The sequence below is a fragment of the Panulirus ornatus genome, chromosome 50 (assembly GCF_036320965.1).
Source record: "Panulirus ornatus isolate Po-2019 chromosome 50, ASM3632096v1, whole genome shotgun sequence".
Lineage (NCBI taxonomy): Eukaryota > Metazoa > Arthropoda > Malacostraca > Decapoda > Palinuridae > Panulirus > Panulirus ornatus.
The window spans coordinates 28549182-28571615 of record NC_092273.1 but is presented as its reverse complement, the minus strand read 5'-3'; the positions used below and the strand labels follow the sequence as shown (position 1 = coordinate 28571615).

Genomic DNA, 22434 nt, shown 5'->3' with positions numbered 1-22434 from the left:
ATTCCTTCTTTTGGAAAATTATAAACGGGAGGGGAGGATTTCCAGCCCCGCGCTCCCTCCCCTTTTAGTCACCTTTGATGACATGCAGGGAATATGTGGGAAGTATTCTTCTCCCCTATCCTAAGGGATAATATATATATATATATATATATATATATATATATATATATATATATATATATATATATATATATATACTTTTTAAATTTTCCAAAAGAAGTAACAGAGAAAGGGGCCAAGTGATGATATTCCCTCTAAGGCTCAGTCTTCTGTTCTTAGCGCTACCTCACTGATGCAGGAAATGGCGAATTAAAAAGAAAGAAAATATATATATATATTATATATATATATATATATATATATATATATATATATATATATATATATATATATATATATATATAAAATATATATATATATTGTGAGATACTTACTCAGCTGAAATGTTTGTACCTGGCATCTTCCTTTGTCCTTACCATGAGCCTTAACTGCTGCCACAATATATCCTTATGATTCTTAGTGTTTAGATTTTCTTATGTACATATTCATATCAAATATATATTGTCTATTTCTAATTAAATGAAAGCATATGAGTGTTATTGTCCTTACAACACTGAACATCATAAAATGATATATGTTGTTGCCTCTTCATTAGCATGGGGCACCTTAAAACACCAAGATTAATGTTTTGGTACAATACATCTAATTTTTCCTTCACTGTTAAAAGAGCGCCATTCCTTACCATACAATTATACTAAAAATTGAAGCAACAGAAATATCATGGGTATTCAATGTAATAATATCTTCATTAACCCCTTTTATGAACGTCAGCATCTTTGAAGCACTGGAAGGTAAGAAACATATGGCACAGGCTATTCTGTGTCCAAGAAAGAGAGACAAAATGGGTGATATCAGAAGTCCAGGTGGTGTAAAGTGTGACAAATGAATAAGAAAAGTCATGTAGGAGCCTGTATGGAGACTGTAACAACATATAACGTATGTAGACTGTAACAACATTTAACAAAGTCAAAAGCACTAGAATGTCTATATTATGATGAATAAGCAGGTAAAAATATGATATTACTGTTTGAGTAACAGGAAAAATATGTAGGTCAAGAAACATGGGAACAGCAATGCCAAATGAAAGTGTAAAGAATTAAATTATAGTTTAAGGAAATTAAAGGAACACACTTAAGTAAACATACCAGGGTACTATTTATTTATTCACTTATAGTGGGCCCCAGGACCCTTTTCTTGAAAGGGTCCTGGAGTTATTGCAGAACCCATGTTCCAGGAGCTCTTGCAGCTCCTGTAGCTGCATTATTAGCAGCAGCAGGGAAGTGATGGACTGTTGCAGGGCATCTTTCAAAACAGAAGTGGGACACTTCCCCAATAGGCCCTTCCCCTCAGTGCTGAAGAGCAAAAAGCCATTTTTGCTGCAAGAAATTGGACCCTTTTTGGTATATGAATGTGAAATGCAATACTCCTTGTGAGCTTTCTCCAATTATGATAGTTATTATTTATCTCGATGCACACATAAATGGGCCCCTCTAAAATTTTCCCGGTTGTGAAAATTCCTAAAAAGATGCCTAGCTCCTTTGGAGTGAAAGTTCTTTTACGAAACTGCATTTCCAATACCAAAACCTTGCCAAAGGGGACTTTTCATTTGCAGTGTAACTTCATGCAGGCAGAGCCTGGTAACACCAGAAAGGGTGCTGTATGGTGGATACACAAGAATCATGATGTGGAAGGAGGACTGCTAGCACAGATAAAAGATGTATGCAGGAGATGGGTGAAATGTATGGGAAAGATGCTAGATCTTGGATATGCGGGAGAAGTCTGTATATCCATGTTTGGTGGGAGGAGATGAGAAATTCATGGAAACTTCAAACTGAGGTAGGACCCAACGACCAAGGAGGTATGTTAACAGTACTACATGCCCAGGTTTTGGGAGGGTTAGTGACAGATGTGTAGTGAGCCAGCACTTCAGCGGTTGTCAAACTGCACTCCTGTGACCCAGGTAGCTGTCTTTCTTTTCTGCCTCATCCACATGTGAATTACTGGCTTTCTGTCTACAAACATACAATCTCTAATTGTTACACATGACACCTTACAACACTTAACACAGCTCATTCTTCATAACTAGATTTTCCTGCAGTGAGCATTATGCACTAGCCCTACCTTTGGCAAAATGGTAGGAGTAGTACACAGCAGGAACAATTAGAAAGGTGCATTAGGTAGTAGGCAGGAGCATTAGGTAAACACATTAAGTAGTAGTAGTCAAAAGGAACATTAGGTAGGAGCCTCTGCAAACACTGTGCTAGAGTTGCCCTCCGCCAGTGGCCTATCAAGTGTGAGACACTAAAGGCTAAGACGTGGCATGAGTTCACTAGTTAAGGAAACTACTGCCATGGCCACCCCCTTGAGTGAGTTCCAGTTGGAACAGGTGTCAGAGATATAGACAGGAAGATTCAGATCAAAGGAATATTGAAATAGTGAAAGCAAAGTATCTTCAGTGGATAAAACAAGGGAAGAGATATAATGGCAGGGAGTTGTTGAGTAATGCATGTACTGATATGGTACATCAGGATGCCACCTTTGTTAAGATAAAAAAAGGCATAATGAAAGATTTTATGCCATAAGAGGAATAAATATGTTAAGTGGAAAATATATATAAAAAAAAGAGAGATTTAAAAATACTAAATGAGGCAAATTAAGTGATGGACATAGACGTATTCTGGCCTGGTATGGGTGAAAGGAGGTAAGACATATGACATAGTACAAAGAAGATTTGAAATATTACGTGCAGCAAATTAAGATAATGGCTTTTTTTTTTAATGGCATAAATGGGGCGGAGCAAGGCAAGATACATGGATGAGTGTTGACTAAAAACTTAAAAGCTTAACTGTGGCAAAATGGAAAACAAGTAAAAGGAATTTTGGAGTGGTATGACTGAGTGAAACAAATATATCTATCTACAACTTCCTCAAGACCCCTTTCTAATAAAGAGTTCTGGAGTTACCCAGGAACACTTTCCAGGAACTCTCCAAGGCTGCACTACTTCCAGTAGCAAAGAAATGATGGGCTCTTTTAAGTAAGAATTTCTTACACAGGACTGTACTTTTAGTGATACAGCCTTGCTACAGGTGACTTATAATTTGTGGTGAAACCCTGAGCAGGTAAAATGAATCAAATACATACAACTCAAATGACTGTTGAGAAAATGTTGAAAGAGTGAAAGTGTACTTACCTGGAAAATACATATGGCAAAGGGTGCTATGAAATGGTCTAAGGTTACAGGGTGGCATGAGCCTGATAAGGGTTAAGGGAGTTTTAAACAGAACATTGGGTAAGTATACAGCTGAGAGAAATAGGAGAGTAATTTGGGGATGAAATGGGGGTAAGTCATAAGCAACTGGATTTTTGTAGTATCATAAGGATCAACTACACTCTCACTCCATACACATCATCACTGTAAGACTGAACTGGATTAAAAGGTGAGAGAAAAAAGAGATCCTAAATGGACAAAAATGTTGAAGAGGTAAGAGCAAGAAACTGCTCCATTAATGACTACCAAATTGGAACAACAAGAAAGAAAGCATTGTGAAGGTGAGGAAGAGAGAGAGATGAAGAGAGAGAGATAAACATAATATTTGAGGAAACATGTTATGAGCTGTTGGTGATTGTCAGTGCTAATGCACCTGATAGAGAGAAGTGAAGAAATGTGAGTGTTTTGGGAGGAACTTGGCGAGTGCATAAGCAATTTTCAAGCAAAGGATTAAGTAATATTCACAGATGATCTGAGTGCAAAAGTGGGTGATGTGGCAGGTGAAGGTATAATTGGGGATTCAGGTACCCAGTGTAAGTGAAAATGGGGAACAACTTTTCTTGGTGTATGCTAAAAAAAAGTATAAGTGACTTGAAATACCTGATTTAAAAAAGTGGATACATACATATACATGGGGAAGTAGGGTTGCAGTCAACAAGGGGGTAGTGATTAGATATACCTGGTTTAAAATATGGTGCATGCATAAGTATATATGGGCATAAATGGGTTATCACGTACTTATAAGTATGCAAGGGAGAGACTGTCTGGATGTGAACATACCACATCAGCTATCCTATTCATTTATCTATCATACTTGATTGCCATTTCCCACATAAGCGAGGAAACAGACAAAGAACGGCCCATCTACTCATATACACACACACACACACACATAAACACATAAACACACATATATGGCGACTAAAGGGGACGGGAGCGGGGGGGCTGGAAACGCTACCCTCCTTGTATTTTAACTTTCTAAGAGGGGAAACAGAAGAAGGAATCACGCGGGAAGTGCTCATCCTCCTCGAAGGCTCAGATTGGGGTGTCTCAATGTGTGTGGATGTAACCATGATGAGAAAAAAGGAGAGATAGGTAGTATGTTTGATAAAAGGAAACTGGATGTTTCGGCTCTGAGTGAAATGAAGCTCAAGGGTAAAGGGGAAGAGTGGTTTGGGAACTTCTTGGGAGTAAAGTCAGGGGTTAGTGAGAGGACAAGAGCAAGGGAAGGAGTAGCACTACTGAAACAGGAGTGGTGGGAGTATGTGATAGAGTGTAGGAAAGTAAACTCTAGATTGATATGGGTAAAACTGAAAGTGGATGGAGAGAGATGGGTGATTATTGGTGCATATGTACCTGGGCATGAAAAGAAAGATCATGAGAGGCAAGAGTTTTGGGAGCAGCTCAGTGAGTGTGTTAGCACTTTTGATGTATGAAACCAGGTTATAGTGATGGGTGATTTGAATGCAAAGGTGAGTAATGTGGCAGTAGAGGGAAAAATTGGTGTACATGGGGTGTTCAGTGTTGTAAATGGAAATGGTGAAAGAGCTTGTAATTTTGTGTGCTGAAAAAAGGACTGGTGATTGGGAATACCTGGTTTAAAAAGAGATACGTACATAAGTATACATATGTAAGTAGGAGAGGTGGCCAGAGAGCGTTACTGGATTACGTGTTAATTGATAGGCGCGTGAAAGAGAGACTTTTGGATATCAATGTGCTGAGAGGTGCAACTGGAGGAATGTCAGATCATTATCTTGTGGAGGCGAAGGTGAAGATTTGTTGAGGTTTTCAGAAAAGAAAAGAAAATGTTGGGGTGAAGAGAGTGGTGAGAGTAAGTGAGCTTGGGAAAGAGAATTGTGTGAGGAAGTACCAGGAGAGACTGAGTGCAGAATGGAAAAAGATGAGAGCAAAGGACGTAAGGGGAGTGGGGGAGGAATGGGATGTATTTAGGGAAGAAGTGATGGCTTGCGCAAAAGATGCTTGTGGCATGAGAAGCATGGGAGGTGGGCAGATTAGAAAGGGTAGTGAGTGGTGGGATGAAGAAGTAAGATTGTTGGTGAAAGAGAAGAGAGAGAAATTTGGATGATTTTTGCAGGGAAATAGAGCAAATGACTGGGGGATGTATAAAAGAAAGAGGCAGGAGGTCAAGAGAAAGGTGCAAGATGTGAAAAAAAAGGGCAAATGAGAGTTGGGGTGAGAGAGTATCACCAAATTTTAGGGAGAATAAAAAGATGTTTCGGAAGGCGGTAAATAAAGTGCATAAGACAAGAGAACAAATGGGAACATCAGTGAAGGGGGCTAATGGTGAGGTAATAACAGGTTGTGGTGATGTGAAAAGGAGATGTATTGAGTTTTTGAAGGTTTGTTGAATATTTTAGATGATAGAGTGGCAGATATAGGGTGTTTTGGTCGAGGTGGTGTGTGAAGTGAGAGGGTCAGGGAGAATGGTTTGGTAAACAGAGAAGAGGAAGTGAAAGCTTTGCGGAAGATGAAAGCCAGCAAGGCAGCAGGTTTGGATGGTATTGCAGTGGAATATTCTAAAAAAGGGGGTGACTATGTTGTTGACTTGTTGGTGAGGATATTCAATGCATGTATGGCTCATGGTGAAGTCCCTGAGGATTGGTGGAATGCATGCATAGTGCCATTGTACAAAGGCAAAGGGGATAAAGGTGAGTGTTCAAATTACAGAGGTATAAGTTTGTTGAGTATTTCTGGGAAATTATATGGGAGGGTATTGATTGAGAGGGTGAAGGCATGTATAAAGCATCAGACTGGGGAAGAGCAGTGTGGTTTCAGAAGTGGTAGAGGATGTGTGGATCAGGTGTTTGCTTTGAAGAATGTCTGTGAGAAATACTTAGAAAAGCAAATGGATTTGTATGTAGCATTTATGGATCTGGAGAAGGCATATGATAGAGTGGATAGAGATGCTCTGTGGAAGGTATTAAGAGTATATGGTGTGGGAGGCAAGTTGTTAGAAGCAGTGAAAAGTTTTTATCGAGGATGAAATGCATGTGTATGAGTAGGAAGAGAGGAAAGTGATTGATTCCCAGTAAATGTCAGTTTGCGGCAGGGGTGCGTGATGTCTCTTTGGTTGTTTGATTTGTTTATGGATGGGGTCATTAGGGAGGTGAATGCAAGAGTTTTGGAGAGAGGGGCAAGTATGGAGTCTGTTGTGGATGAGAGGGCTTGGGAAGTGAGTCAGTTGTTGTTCGCTGATGATACAGCGCTGGTGGCTGATTCGGGTGAGAAAGTGCAGAAGTTGGTGACTGAGTTTGGTAAAGCGTGTGAAAGAAGAAAGCTGAGAGTAAATGTGAATAAGAGCATGGATATTAGGTACAGTAGGGTTGAGGGTCAAGTCAACTGGGAGGTAAGTTTGAATGGAGAAAAACTGGGGTAAGTGAAGTGTTTTAGATATATGGGAGTGGACTTAGCAGTGGATGGAACCATGGAAGCGGAAGTGAGTCACAGGGTGAGGGAGGGGGTGAAGGTTCAGGGAGCGTTGAAGAATGTGTGGAAGGCAAGAGCATTATCTCGGAAAGCAAAAATGGGTATGTTTGAAGGAATAGCAGTTCCAACAATGTTATATGGTAGCGAGACATGGGCTATAGATAGGGTTGTGCGGAGGAGGAAGGATGTGTTGGATATGAGATGTTTGAGGGCAATATGTAAGTAATGAAAGGGTAAGAGAGATGTGTGGTAATAAAAAGAGTGTGGTTGAGAGAGCAGAAGAGGGTGTATTGAAATGGTTTGGTCACATGGAAAGATTGACAAAGAGGATACATGTGTCAGAGGTGGAGGGAACGTGGACAAGTGGGAGACCAAATTGGAGGTGGAAGGATGGAGTGAAAAAGATTTTGAGTGATTGGGGCCTGAACATGCAGAAGGGTGAAAGGCATGCAAGGAATAGAATGAATTGGAACGATGTGGTATACCGAAGTCGACGTGCTGTCAATGGATTGAACCAGGGCATGTGAAGCATCTGGGGTAATCAATGAAAAGTTTTGTGGGGCCTGGATGTGGAAAGGCTGTGGTTTCGGTGCATTATACATGACAGCTAGAGAATGAGTGTGAACGAATGTGGCCTTTGTTGTCTTTTCCTAGTGCTACCTTGCATGCATGTGTTGGGAGGGGGGGGGGGGGTGTCATTTTCATGCGTGGTGAGGTGGGGACGGGAATGAATAAATGCAGCAAGTATGAATTATGTACATGAGTATATATGTATATGTCTGTGTATGTATATATATATGTATACCTTGAAATGTACATTATATCATACTTTGTTGCAGTCTCCCTTGTTAGCGAGGTAGCGCAAGGAAACAGATGAATGAATGGCCCAACCCACCCACATACACTTGTATATACATACACGTCCACACGCGCACATGCACATACCTATACATCTCAACGCATATATATATATATATATATATATATATATATATATATATATATATATATATATATATATATCTTTCTTTCTTTTCTTTCTTTCAAACTATTCGCCATTTCCCGCATTAGCGAGGTAGCGTTAAGAACAGAGGACTGGGCCTTTGAGGGAATACCCTCACCTGGCCCAATTCTCTGTTCCTTCTTTTGAAAAAAAAAAAAAAAAAAAAAAAAACGAGAGGGGAGGATTTCCAGCCCCCCGCTCCGTCCCCTTTTAGTCGCCTTCTACGACACGCAGGGAATACGTGGGAAGTATTCTTAATCCCCTATCCCCACATGCGCACATGCACATACCTATACATCTCAACGCATATATATATATATTTTTTTTTTTTTTTTTTTTTTTTTTTATACTTTGTCGCTGTCTCCCGCGTTTGCGAGGTAGCGCAAGGAAACAGACGAAAGAAATGGCCCAACCCCCCCCCATACACATGCACATACACACGTCCACACACGCAAATATACATACCTACACAGCTTTCCATGGTTTACCCCAGACGCTTCACATGCCTTGATTCAATCCACTGACAGCACGTCAACCCCTGTATACCACATCGCTCCAATTCACTCTATTCCTTGCCCTCCTTTCACCCTCCTGCATGTTCAGGCCCCGATCACACAAAATCTTTTCCACTCCATCTTTCCACCTCCAATTTGGTCTCCCTCTTCTCCTCGTTCCCTCCACCTCCGACACATATATCCTCTTGGTCAATCTTTCCTCACTCATTCTCTCCATGTGCCCAAACCATTTCAAAACACCCTCTTCTGCTCTCTCAACCACGCTCTTTTTATTTCCACACATCTCTCTTACCCTTACGTTACTTACTCGATCAAACCACCTCACACCACACATTGTCCTCAAACATCTCATTTCCAGCACATCCATCCTCCTGCGCACAACTCTATCCATAGCCCACGCCTCGCAACCATACAACATTGTTGGAACCACTATTCCTTCAAACATACCCATTTTTGCTTTCCGAGATAATGTTCTCGACTTCCACACATTTTTCAAGGCTCCCAAAATTTTCGCCCCCTCCCCCACCCTATGATCCACTTCCGCTTCCATGGTTCCATCCGCTGCCAGATCCACTCCCAGATATCTAAAACACTTCACTTCCTCCAGTTTTTCTCCATTCAAACTCACCTCCCAATTGACTTGACCCTCAACCCTACTGTACCTAATAACCTTGCTCTTATTCACATTTACTCTTAACTTTCTTCTTCCACACACTTTACCAAACTCCGTCACCAGCTTCTGCAGTTTCTCACATGAATCCGCCACCAGCGCTGTATCATCAGCGAACAACAACTGACTCACTTCCCAAGCTCTCTCATCCCCAACAGACTTCATACTTGCCCCTCTTTCCAAAACTCTTGCATTTACCTCCCTAACAACCCCATCCATAAACAAATTAAACAACCATGGAGACATCACACACCCCTGCCGCAAACCTACATTCACTGAGAACCAATCACTTTCCTCTCTTCCTACACGTACACATGCCTTACATCCTCGATAAAAACTTTTCACTGCTTCTAACAACTTGCCTCCCACACCATATATTCTTAATACCTTCCACAGAGCATCTCTATCAACTCTATCATATATATATATATTTTTTTTTTTTTTTTTTTTTTATACTTTGTCGCTGTCTCCCGCGTTTGCGAGGTAGCGCAAGGAAACAGACGAAAGAAATGGCCCAACCCCCCCCCCATACACATGTACATACACACGTCCACACACGCAAATATACATACCTACACAGCTTTCCATGGTTTACCCCAGACGCTTCACATGCCTTGCTTCAATCCACTGACAGCACGTCAACCCCTGTATACCACATGACTCCAATTCACTCTATTTCTTGCCCTCCTTTCACCCTCCTGCATGTTCAGGCCCCGATCACACAAAATCTTTTTCACTCCATCTTTCCACCTCCAATTTGGTCTCCCTCTTCTCCTCGTTCCCTCCACCTCCGACACATATATCCTCTTGGTCAATCTCTCCTCACTCATTCTCTCCATGTGCCCAAACCATTTCAAAACACCCTCTTCTGCTCTCTCAACCATGCTCTTTTTATTTCCACACATCTCTCTTACCCTTACGTTACTTACTCGATCAAACCACCTCACACCACACATTGTCCTCAAACATCTCATTTCCAGCACATCCATCCTCCTGCGCACATCTCTATCCATAGCCCACGCCTCGCAACCATACAACATTGTTGGAACCACTATTCCCTCAAACATACCCATTTTTGCTTTCCGAGATAGTGTTCTCGACTTCCACACATTTTTCAAGGCTCCCAAAATTTTCGCCCCCTCCCCCACCCTATGATCCACTTCCGCTTCCATGGTTCCATCCGCTGACAGATCCACTCCCAGATATCTAAAACACTTCACTTCCTCCAGTTTTTCTCCATTCAAACTCACCTCCCAATTGACTTGACCCTCACCCCTACTGTACCTAATAACCTTGCTCTTATTCACATTTACTCTCAACTTTCTATATATATATATATATATATATATATATATTTTTTTTTTTTTTTTATACTTTGTCGCTGTCTCCCGCGTTTGCGAGGTAGCGCAAGGAAACAGACGAAAGAAATGGCCCAACCCCCCCATACACATGTACATACACACGTCCACACACGCAGATATACATACCTACACAGCTTTCCATGGTTTACCCCGGACGCTTCACATGCCTTGATTCAATCCACTGACAGCACGTCAACCCCTGTATACCACATCGCTCCAATTCACTCTATTCCTTGCCCTCCTTTCACCCTCCTGCATGTTCAGGCCCCGATCACACAAAATCCTTTTCACTCCATCTTTCCACCTCCAATTTGGTCTCCCTCTTCTCCTCGTTCCCTCCACCTCCGACAGATATATCCTCTTGGTCAATCTTTCCTCACTCATTCTCTCCATGTGCCCAAACCATTTCAAAACACCCTCTTCTGCTCTCTCAACCACGCTCTTTTTATTTCCACACATCTCTCTTACCCTTACGTTACTTACTCGATCAAACCACCTCACACCACACATTGTCCTCAAACATCTCATTTCCATATATATATATATATATATATATATATATATATATATATATATATATATATATATATATATATATATATTATCCCTGGGGATAGGGGAGAAAGAATACTTCCCACGTATTCCCTGCGTGTCGTAGAAGGCGACTAAAAGGGGAGGGAGCGGGGGGCTGGAAATCCTCCCCTCTCAATTTTTTTTTAATTTTCCAAAAGAAGGAACAGAGAAGGGGGCCAGGTGAGGATATTCCCTCAGTGGCCCAGTTCTCTGTTCTTAACGCTACCTCGCTAACGCGGGAAATGGCGAATAGTTTGAAAAAAAAAAAAAAGAATATATATATACTCACACAGACATATACATATATATAAATGTACACAATTCATACTGTCTAACCTTATTCATTCCCATCATCATCCTGCCACACATGAAATGACAACCCCCTCCCCCGCGTGTGTGCGAGGTAGCGCTAGAAAAAGGCAACAAAGGCCACATTCGTTCACACTCAGTCTCTAGCTGTCATGTATAATGCACCAAAACCACAGCTCCCTTTCCACATCCAGGCCCCACAGAACTTTCCATGGTTTACCCCAGACGCTTCACATGCCCTGGTTCAATCCATTGACAGTAGGTCCACCCCAGTATACCACATCGTTCCAAATTCACTCTATTCCTTGCACGTCTTTCACCATCCTGCATGTTCAGGCCCTGATCACTCAAAATCTTTTTCACTCCATCTTTCCACCTCCAATTTGGTCTCCCACTTCTCCTCGTTCCCTCCACCTCTGACATATATATCCTCTTGGTCAATCTTTCCTCCCTCATTCTCTCCATGTGACCAAACCATTTCAAAACACCCTCTTCTGCTCTCTCAACCACATTCTTTTTATTACCACACATCTCTCTTACCCTTTCATTACTTGCTCGATCAAACCACCTCACACTACATATTGTCCTCAAACATCTCATTTCCAGCACATCCACCCTACTCCACACAACTCTATCTATAGCCCACGCCTCGCAACCATATAACATTGCTGGAACCACTATTCCTTCAAATATACCCATTTTTGCTTTCCAAGATAACGTTCTCAACTTCCACACATTTTTTAACGCTCCCAGAACTTTTGACCCCTCCCCCACCCTATGATTCACTTCTGCTTCCATGGTTCCATCCGCTGCCAAATCTACTCCCAGATATCTAAAACACTTCACTTCCTCCAGTTTTTCTCCATTCAAATGTATAGGTATGAAATGTATAGGTATGTATGTATGCATGTGTGGACATGTATGTATAAGTATAATAAATGCATAATAAATGGACAGGTATGTATATTTATATTTATTTTGCTTTGTTGCTGTCTCCCGCGTTTGTGAGGTAGCTCAAGCAAACAGACGAAAGAAAAGGCCCAACCCACCCCCATACACAATGTATATACATACGCGTCCACACACGCAAATAATGCCTGAAACCACAGCTCCCTTTCCACAATCAGGCCCCACACAACTTTCCATGGTTTACCCCAGACGCTTCACATGCCCTGATTCAATCCACTGACAGCACGTCAACCTCGGTAAACCACATCGATCCAATTCACTCTATTCCTTGCCCGCCTTTCACCCTCCTGTATGTTCAGGCCCTGATCACACACAATCTTTTTCACTCCATCTTTCCACCTCCAATTTGGTCTCCCACCTCTCCTCGTTCCCTCCACCTCCGACACATATATCCTCTTGGTCAATCTTTCCTCACTCATTCTCTCCATGTGCCCAAACCATTTCAAAACACCCTCTTCTGCTCTCTCAACCACGCTCTTTTTATTTCCACACATCTCTCTTACCCTTACATTACTTACTTGATCAAACCACCTCACACCACACATTGTCCTCAAACATCTCATTTCCAGCACATCCACCCTCCTGCGCACAACTCTATCCATAGCCCACGCCTCGCAACCATACAACATTGTTGGAACCACTATTCCTTCAAACATACCCATTTTTGCTTTCCGAGATAATGTTCTCGACTTCCACACATTCTTCAAGGCTCCCAGGATTTTCGCTCCCTCCACCACCCTATGATTCACTTCCGCTTCCATGGTTCCATCCGCTGCCAGATCCACTCCCAGATATCTAAAACACTTTACTTCCTCCAGTTTTTCTCCATTCAAACTTACCTCCCAATTGACTTGACCCTCAACCCTACTGTACCTAATAACCTTGCTCTTATTCACATTTACTCTTAACTTTCTTCTTTCACACACTTTACCAAACTCAGTCACCAGCTTCTGCAGTTTCTCACATGAATCAGCCACCAGCGCTGTGTCATCAGCGAACAACAACTGACTCACTTCCCAAGCTCTCTCATCCACAACAGACTTCATACTTGCCCCTCTTTCCAAAACTCTTGCATTCACCTCCCTAACAACCCCATCCATAAACAAATTAAACAACCATGGAGACATCACACACCCCTGCCGCAAACCTACATTCACTGAGAACCAATCACTTTCCTCTCTTCCTACACGTACACATGCCTTACATCCTCGATAAAAACTTTTCACTGCTTCTAATAACTTCCCTCCCACACCATATATTCTTAATAAGTATAATAAATAAGTATAATAAATAAGTATAAATAAGTATAAGTATAATAAATAAATAAATATTCTTCAAAGTAAACACCTGATACACACATTCTCTACCACTTCTGAAATCAAATTGCTCCTCCTCAATCTGATGCTCTGCGCATGCCTTCACCCTCTCAATCAATGCCCTCCCGCACAATTTCCCAGAAATACTCAACAAACTTAAATCTTTTTAATTTGAACTCACCTTCATCCCGTCTGCCTTTGTACACTGGCACTATGCATGTATTCTGTCAGTCCTCAGGCATGTCACCATGATCCATACACACAATGAATATCCTTACCAAGCAATCAACAACACAGTCATCCCCAATCTTAATAAATTCAACTGCAATACTATCCAAACCTGCAGCCTTGCCAGATTTCATCTTCCACAAACCATTCACTACCTTTTTCTTTTTTTTGCTTTGTCGCTGTCTCCCGCGTTTGCGAGGTAGCGCAAGGAAACAGACGAAAGAAATGGCCCAACCCACCCCCATACACATGTATATACATACGTCCACACACGCAAATATACATACCTACACAGCTTTCCATGGTTTACCCCAGACGCTTCACATGCCCTGATTCAATCCACTGACAGCACGTCAACCCCGGTATACCACATCGCTCCAATTCACTCTATTCCTTGCCCTCTCCTTCCTTGTAAGTATCATCCAAATGCCTCTCTTTTCTCTTTCATGAACAACTTTACCTCTTTATCCCATAACTCGCTGTCCTTTCTTATCTGCCCACCTCCCGTCTTTTTCATGCCACATGCATCTTTTGCACATGCCATCATTACTTCCCTAAATACATCCCATTCCACACCCACTCCCCTTATGTCATTTGCTTTCACCTTTTGCCATTCTACACTCAAGCTCATCTGGTATTTCCTCACACAAGTCACCTTACCAAGCTCATTTACTCTCACCACTCTCTTTACCTGAACATTTTCTCTTCTTTTTTTGAACACCTCTACAAATCTTCATCTTTGCCTCCACAAGACAGTGATCAGGACATCCCCTCTCAGCACATAAACATCCAAAAGTCTCTCTTTTACACGCCTTTCAATTAACAAATAAACTAATAATGCCCTTTGACCATCTCTCCTACTCACATACATTTACTTAAGTATATCTCTTTTTAAGCCAGGTAATCCCAATCACCAGTCTTTTTTTCAGCACACAAATCCACAAACTCTTCATCATTTCCATTCACAGTACTGAATACCCCATGAACACCAAATTATACCCTCAACTGCCAAATTACTCATCTTCGCATTTAAATCGCCCATCACTTATACCTGGTCCCGTGCACCAAAGCTGCTGACACACTCATTCAGCTGCTCCTAAAACACATGCCTCTCATGATCTTTCTTCTCAGGACCAGATGCATAAGCACCAACAATCACATATCACTCTCCATCCACTTTCAGTTCTATCCACATCAATCTATCCTATAATCTAATATATTCAACTGGCCTTAAAAATACTCACTCTATTTCCTTTTCACTTTTTTGCCTGTTACCCATGTGCTCTCTTCTGTCAATCCCATTTGATCTCTTGTTCTCTGCCAAAACATTTTCTTATTCTTGCTGAAGTCCACTTATACTTCCCTGTTCCATCTTTCATTTGCTCATATACTTTCTCTTTGCCTCCTGTCTCTTTTTGTACACCTTTCAATCACCCACACCCCTTCCATGCAAATACCGTCCATACACCTCTTTTGTACCTCTCACTTTTTTCATCCCACTGCTCGCTATCTTTCTCATATGCCTACCTCCCGCCTTGTGCATACCTCACACTTTACCTGCATAAGTAACCAATGCTTCCCTAAATATCTTAAACTCTCCCATTTCCATTGTTTCACTTACACAGACACTTTTCAATCACTCTCTTTTGTCTCTATACACATGACTCTTTTTCCAAGCTTACTCATCCCCACCATTTCTTACATGTATCTATTCCTATTTCCCTAAAATCCCTACATACTTTCATATTCACCTCCATCCATGAAATGATCTGACATCCCACTTGCTGCGTTACTCCGCTTATTCATATTCATCGACTTCTTTGCACACTTGTCACTCAGCACATAATAATGCCTGTTAAACACAAGCCCAACTCACTACATATACTTATGCATGAAATGTTTCTTAAACCAAGTATTCCAATCACCAATCCTTTTTCACCACACAACAAGCTATTCCCCATTTTCATCCCATGCCTCCTGATCATACATCTTAACTACCACATCTCCCACTTGTGCATTTCAATCCCCTATAGTGCAGCGAGTATGCATAAAAACAAAAACTGGTCACAGTAAATAACTGAAGAGTTTCAGTACTTTTCATCCTTCGGAAATAGGCTGTTGACAGTAGCTGCCCACAGAGGTACTACCAAGCTGACTTGGGAATGTTAAAGTGGTACTTAGAACCAACATACATCTTCAATGTTACAATTTCTGGTCTAACTTTGTTTTATCAAAATGGAACTAATGGGCTAGTCCTCCAATCTTCTCTTTACAAATATCATACACTCACTCAAACCTCACTTGTTTTCTTAAGGAAGGAGTAGCACTACTCCTAAAGCAGGAGTTGTGGGAATATGTGATAGAGTGTAAGGAAGTGAATTATAGATTGATGTGGGTAAAACTGAAAGTGGATGGAGAGAGAGATGGGTGATTACTGGTCATGAGAAGAAAGATCTTGAGAGGCAAATGTTTTGGGAGCTTCTGAGTGAGTGTGTTAGCAGCTTTGATGCACGAGACTAGATTTTAGTGATGGGCAATTTAAATGCGAAGGTGAGTAATGTGGCAGTTGAGGGTATAATTGGTGATCATGGGGTATTCAGTGTTGTTAATGGAAATAGTGAAGAGCTTGTGGATTTGTGTGCTGAAAAAGGACGGATGACTGGGAATACCTGGTTTAAAAAGAGAGACATACATGAATATACATATGTGAGTCGGAGAGATGGTCAGAGAGCATTACTGGATTACATGTTAATTGATAGGGGTGTAAAAGAGAGACTTTTGAATGTTAATACACTGAAAGGGGCAACTGGAGGGATGTCTAATCATTATTTTGTGGAGGCAAAGGTGAAGATCTGTAGAGGTTTTCAAAGAAGAGTGTATGTTGGGGAAAAGAGAGTGGTAAGAGTAAGTGAGCTTGGAACAGAGACTTGTGTAGGGAAGTACCAAGAGAGATTGAGTGTAGAATGGCAAAATGTGAGATCAAATGACGTGAGGGGAGTTGGTGAGAAATGGGATGTATCTAGGGAAGCTGTGATGGCATATGCAAAAGATGCATGTGGCATGAGAAAGGTGGGAGGTGGGCAGACTTTAAAGGGTATTGTGTGGTGCGATGAAGAAGTAAAGTTGTTAGTGAAAGAGGAAAGAAAAGCATTTGGATGATACTTGCAAGGAAGGGGTGCAAATGACTGGGAAATGTGTAAAAGAAAGTGGCAGGAGGTTAAGAGGTGCAGGGGTTGAAAAAGAGGGCAAATGAGAATTGGGGTGAGAGAGTAGCATTAAACTTAAGGGGATAGGGGATAGGGAATAAGAGGATGGGGAGAAAGAATACTTCCCATGCATTCCTCACTTGTCGTAGAAGGCAACTAAAGGGGACGGGAGCGGGGGGCCAGAAACCCTCCCCTCCTTGTATTTTAACTTTCTAAAAGGGGAAACAGAAGAAGGAGTCACGCGAGGAGTGCTCATCCTCCTCGAAGGCTCAGATTGGGGTGTCTAAATGTGTGTGGAGGTAATCAAGATGAGAAAAAAGGAGAGATAGGTAGTATGTTTGAGGAAAGGAACCTGGATGTTTTGGCTCTGAGTGAAACGAAGCTCAAGGGTAAAGGGGAAGAGTGGTTTGGGAATGTCTTGGGAGTAAAGTCAGGGGTTAGTGAGAGGACAAGAGCAAGGGAAGGAGTAGCACTACTCCTGAAACAGGAGTTGTGGGAGTATGTGATAGAGTGTAAGAAAGTAAATTCTAGATTGATATGGGTAAAACTGAAAGTTGATCGAGAGAGATGGGTGATTATAGGTGCATATGCACCTGGGCATGAGAAGAAAGATCATGAGAGGCAAGTGTTTTGGGAGCAGCTAAATGAGTGTGTTAGTGGTTTTCATGCACAAGACTGGGTTATAGTGATGGGTGATTTAAATGCAAAGGTGTGTAATGTGGCAGTTGAGGGAATAATTGGTATACATGGGGTGTTCAGTGTTGTAAATGGAAATGGTGAAGAGCTTGTAGATTTATGTGCTGTAAAAGGACTGGTGATTGAGAATACCTGGTTTAAAAAGCGAGATATACATAAGTATACATATGTAAGTAGGAGAGATGGCCAGAGAATATTATTGGATTATGTGTTAATTGATAGGCACGCGAAAGAAAGACTTTTGGATGTTAATGTGCTGAGAGGTGCAACTGGAGGGATGTCTGATCATTATCTTTGGAGGCGAAGGTGAAGATTTGTGGGGGTTTTCAGAAAAGAAGAGAGAATGTTGGGGTGAAGAGAGTGGTGAGAGTAAGTGAGCTTGGGAAGGAGACTTGTGTGAGGAAGTACCAGGAGAGACTGAGTACAGAATGGAAAAAGGTGACAACAAAGGATGTAAGGGGAGTGGGGGAGGAATGGGATGTATTTAGGGAAGCAGTGATGGCTTGTGCAAAAGATGCTTGTGGCATGAGAAGAGTGGGAGGTGGGTTGATTAGAAAGGGTAGTGAGTGGTGGGATGAAGAAGTAAGATTATTAGTGAAAGAGAAGAGAGAGGCATTTGGACGATTTTTGCAGGGAAAAATGCAAATGAGTGGGAGATGTATAAAAGAAAGAGGCAGGAGGTCAAGAGAAAGGTGCAAGAGGTGAAAAAGAGGGCAAATGAGAGTTGGGGTGAGAGAGTATCATTAAATTTTAGGGAGAATAAAAAGATGTTTTGGAAGTAGGTAAATAAAGTGCATAAGACAAGGAAGCAAATGGGAACTTCAGTGAAGGGGGCTAATGGGGAGGTGATAACAAGTAGTGGTGATGTGAGAAGGAGATGGAGTGAGTATTTTGAAGGTTTGTTGAATGTGTTTGATGATAGAGTGGCAGATATAGGGTGTTTTGGTCGAGGTGGTGTGCAAAGTGAGAGGGTTAGGGAAAATGATTTGGTAAACAGAGAAGAGGTAGTAAAAGCTTTGCGGAAGATGAAAGCCGGCAAGGCAGCAGGTTTGGATGGTATTGCAGTGGAATTTATTAAAAAAGGGGGTGACTGTATTGTTGACTGGTTGGTAAAGTTATCTAATGTATGTATGATTCATGGCGAGGTGCCTGAGGATTGGCAGAATGCTTGCATAGTGCCACTGTACAAAGGCAAAGGGGATAAGAGTGAGTGCTCAAATTACAGAGGTATAAGTTTGTTGAGTATTCCTGGTAAATTATATGGGAGGGTATTGATTGAGAGGGTGAAAGCATGTACAGAGCATCAGATTGGGGAAGAGCAGTGTGGTTTCAGAAGTGGTAGAGGATGTGTGGATCAGGTGTTTGCTTTGAAGAATGTATGTGAGAAATACTTAGAAAAGCAAATGAATTTGTATGTAGCATTTATGGATCTGGAGAAGGCATATGATAGAGTTGATAGAGATGCTCTGTGGAAGGTATTAAGAATATATGGTGTGGGAGGCAAGTTGTTAGAAGCAGTGAAAAGTTTTTATCGAGGATGTAAGGCATGTGTACGTGTAGGAAGAGAGGAAAGTGATTGTTTCTCAGTGAATGTAGGTTTGCGGAAGGGGTGTGTGGTGTCTCCATGGTTGTTTAATTTGTTTATGGATGGGGTTGTTAGGGAGGTGAATGAAAGAGTTTTGGAAAGAGGGGCAAGTATGCAGTCTGTTGTGGATGAGAGAGCTTGGGAAGTGAGTCAGTTGTTGTTCGCTGATGATACAGCGCTGGTGGCTGATTCATGTGAGAAACTGCAGAAGCTGGTGACTGAGTTTGGTAAAGTGTGTGAAAGAAGAAAGTTAAGAGTAAATGTGAACTAGAGCAAGGTTATTAGGTACAGTAGGGTTGAAGGTCAAGTCAACTGGGAAGTAAGTTTGAATGGAGAAAAACTGGAGGAAGTAAAGTGTTTTAGATATCTGGGAGTGGATCTAGCAGCGGATGGAACCATGGAAGCGGAAGTGAATCATAGGGTGGGAGAGGGGGCAAAAATTCTGGGAGCCTTGAAGAATGTTTGGAAGTTGAAAACATTATCTCGGAAAGCAAAAATGGGTATGTTTGAAGGAATAGTGGTTCCAACAATGTTGTATGGCTGCAAGGCGTGGGCTATGGATAGAGTTGTGTGCAGGAGGCTGGATGTCCTGGAAATGAGATGTTTGAGGACAATATGTGGTGTGAGGTGGTTTGATCGAGTAAGTAATGTAAGGGTAAGAGAGATGTGTGGAAATAAAAAGAGTGTGGTTGAGAGAGCAGAAGAGGGTGTTTTGAAATTGTTTGGTCACATGGAGAGAATGAGTGAGGAAAGATTGACCAAGAGGATATATGTGTCAGAGGTGGAGGGAACGGAAATGTGGGAGACCAAATTGGAGGTGGAAAGATGGTGTGAAAAAGATTTTGAGTGATCGGTGCCTGAACATGCTGGAGGGTGAAAGGTGTGCAAGGAATAGAGTGAATTGGAACGATGTGGTATACCGGGGTCGACCTGCTGTCAATGGATTGAACCAGGGCATGTGAAGCGTCTGGGGTAAACCATAGATAGTTCTGTGGGGCCTGGATGTGGAAAGGGAGGTGTGGTTTCGGTGCATTATTAAATGACAGCTAGAGACTGAGTGTGAGCGAATGGGGCCTTTGTTGTCTTTTCCTAGCGCTACCTCGCACACATGAGGGGGGAGGAGGTTGTTATTCCATGTGTGGCGAGGTGGCGATGGGAATAAATAAAGGCAGACAGTATGAATTATGTACATGTGTATATATGTATATGTCTGTGTGTGTATATATATGTGTACATTGAGATGTATAAGTATGTATATTTGCGTGTGTGGACGTGTATGTATATACATGTGTATGTGGGTGGGTTGGGCCATTCTTTCGTCTGTTTCCTTGCGCTACCTCGCCAATGCGGGAGACAGCGACAAAGCAAAATAATAATAATGATAATAATAAAAAAGATGTTTTGGAAGGAGGTAAATACCATTGGTGATGGGGGCTAGTGGGGAAGTAATAACAGGTACTGATGAAGTGAGAAGGAGATGTAGTGAGTATTTTGAAGGTTTGTTGAATGTGTTTGATGATAGAGTGGCAGATATAGGGTGTTTTGTTTGGGTGGTGTGTGAAGTGAGAGGGTCAGGGAGAATGGTTTGGATAAGAGAGAAGAGGTAGTGAAAGCTTTGCGGAAGATGAAATCCGGCAAGGTGGCGGGTTTGGATGGTATTGAGATACAGTCTATTAAAAAAGGGGGTGACTGTGTTGTTAATTGGTTGGTAAGGATATTCAATGTATGTATGGATCATGGTGAGGTGCCTGAGGATTGGTGGAATGCATGCATAGTGCCATTGTACAAGGGCAGAGGGGATAAAGGTAAGTGTTCAAACTAAAATGTTATAGGTTTGTTGAGTGTTCTTGGGAAATTATATGGGAGGGTACTGATTGAAAGGATGAAGGCATGTACAGAGAATAAGACTGGGGAAGAGCAATGTGGTTTCAGAAGTGGTAGAGGACGTGTGTGTCAGGTGTCTGCTTTGAAGAATGTGTGTGAGAAATGCATAGAGAAGTAGATGGATTTGTATGTAGCATTTATTGATCTGGAGAAGGCATATGATAGAGTTGACAGAAATGCTTTGTGGAAGGTCTTAAGAGTATATGGTGTGGGAGGTAAGTTGCTCGAAGCAGTGACAAATTTTTATCAAGGAAGTAAGGCATGTCTATGAGTTGGATGAGACAAGAGTGATTGGCTCCCAGTAAATGTCTGTTTGCGGCAGGGGTGTTTAATTTTTGTATGGATGGGTGGCTAGGGAGGTAAATGCAAGTGTTTTGGAGGGAGGGGCACGTATGCAGTCTGTTGGGGATGAGAGGGCCTGGGAGTGAGTCTGTAGTTGTTTGCTGATGATATAGCTCTAGCGGCAGATTCAAGTGAGAAAGTAAAGAAGTTTGTGACAGTTTGGAAAATTGTGAGAAAGGAAAAAGTTGAGAGTGAATGTGAATAAGAGCAACTTTATTGGGTTCAGTTGGGATGAGGGACAAGTTAATTGGGATGTAAATTTGAATGGAGAAAAATTGGAGGAAGTGAAGTGTTTTAGATATCTGCGAGTGGACTTAGCAGCGAATGGAACCATGGAAGCAGAAGTGAGTCACAGGATGGGAGAGGGGGTGAAGGTTCTAGGATTGATGAAGTGTGTAAAAGGAGAGAACGGTATCTTGGAGAGCAAAAATGGGTGTTTGAAGGAATAGTAGTTCCAACAATGTTATATGGTTGCGAGGCATGAGCCACAGATAGGGTTGTACGGAGGAGGGTGGATGTGTTGGAAATGAAATGTTTGAGGACAATATGTGCTGTGAGGTGGTCTGATCGAGTAAGTAATGAAAGGGCAAGAGAGATGTGTGGAAATAAAAAGAGTGTGGTTGAGAGAACAGAAGAGAGTGTGGTGAAATGGTCTGGATATATGGAGGGAATGAGGGAGGAAAGATCGACAAAGAGGATATATATGTCACGACGCGGAGGGAACAAGGAGAAGCAGGAGACCAAATTGGAGGTGGAAGGATGGAGTGAAAAATGTTCTGAGCGATAAGGACCTGAACATATAGGAGGGTGAGAGGCATGCAAGGAATAGAGTGAATTGAAACAATGTGGTATACCAGAGTCGACGTGCTGTCAATGGACTGAACCAGGGCATGTGGAACATCTGGGGTAAACCATGGAAAGGTCTGCGGGGCCTGGATGTGGATAGGGAGCTGTGGTTTCAGTGCATTACACATGACAACTAGAGACTGAGTGTGAACGAAT

General features: G+C 41.9%; 1 protein-coding gene across 2 annotated transcripts in view; it reads right to left on the bottom strand.

The window, feature by feature from the left end:
• The window catches only part of lsn (vacuolar-sorting protein SNF8), a 292203-nt gene that overhangs the window by 227434 nt on the left and 42335 nt on the right, over positions 1-22434 (bottom strand). The window lies entirely within an intron of this gene.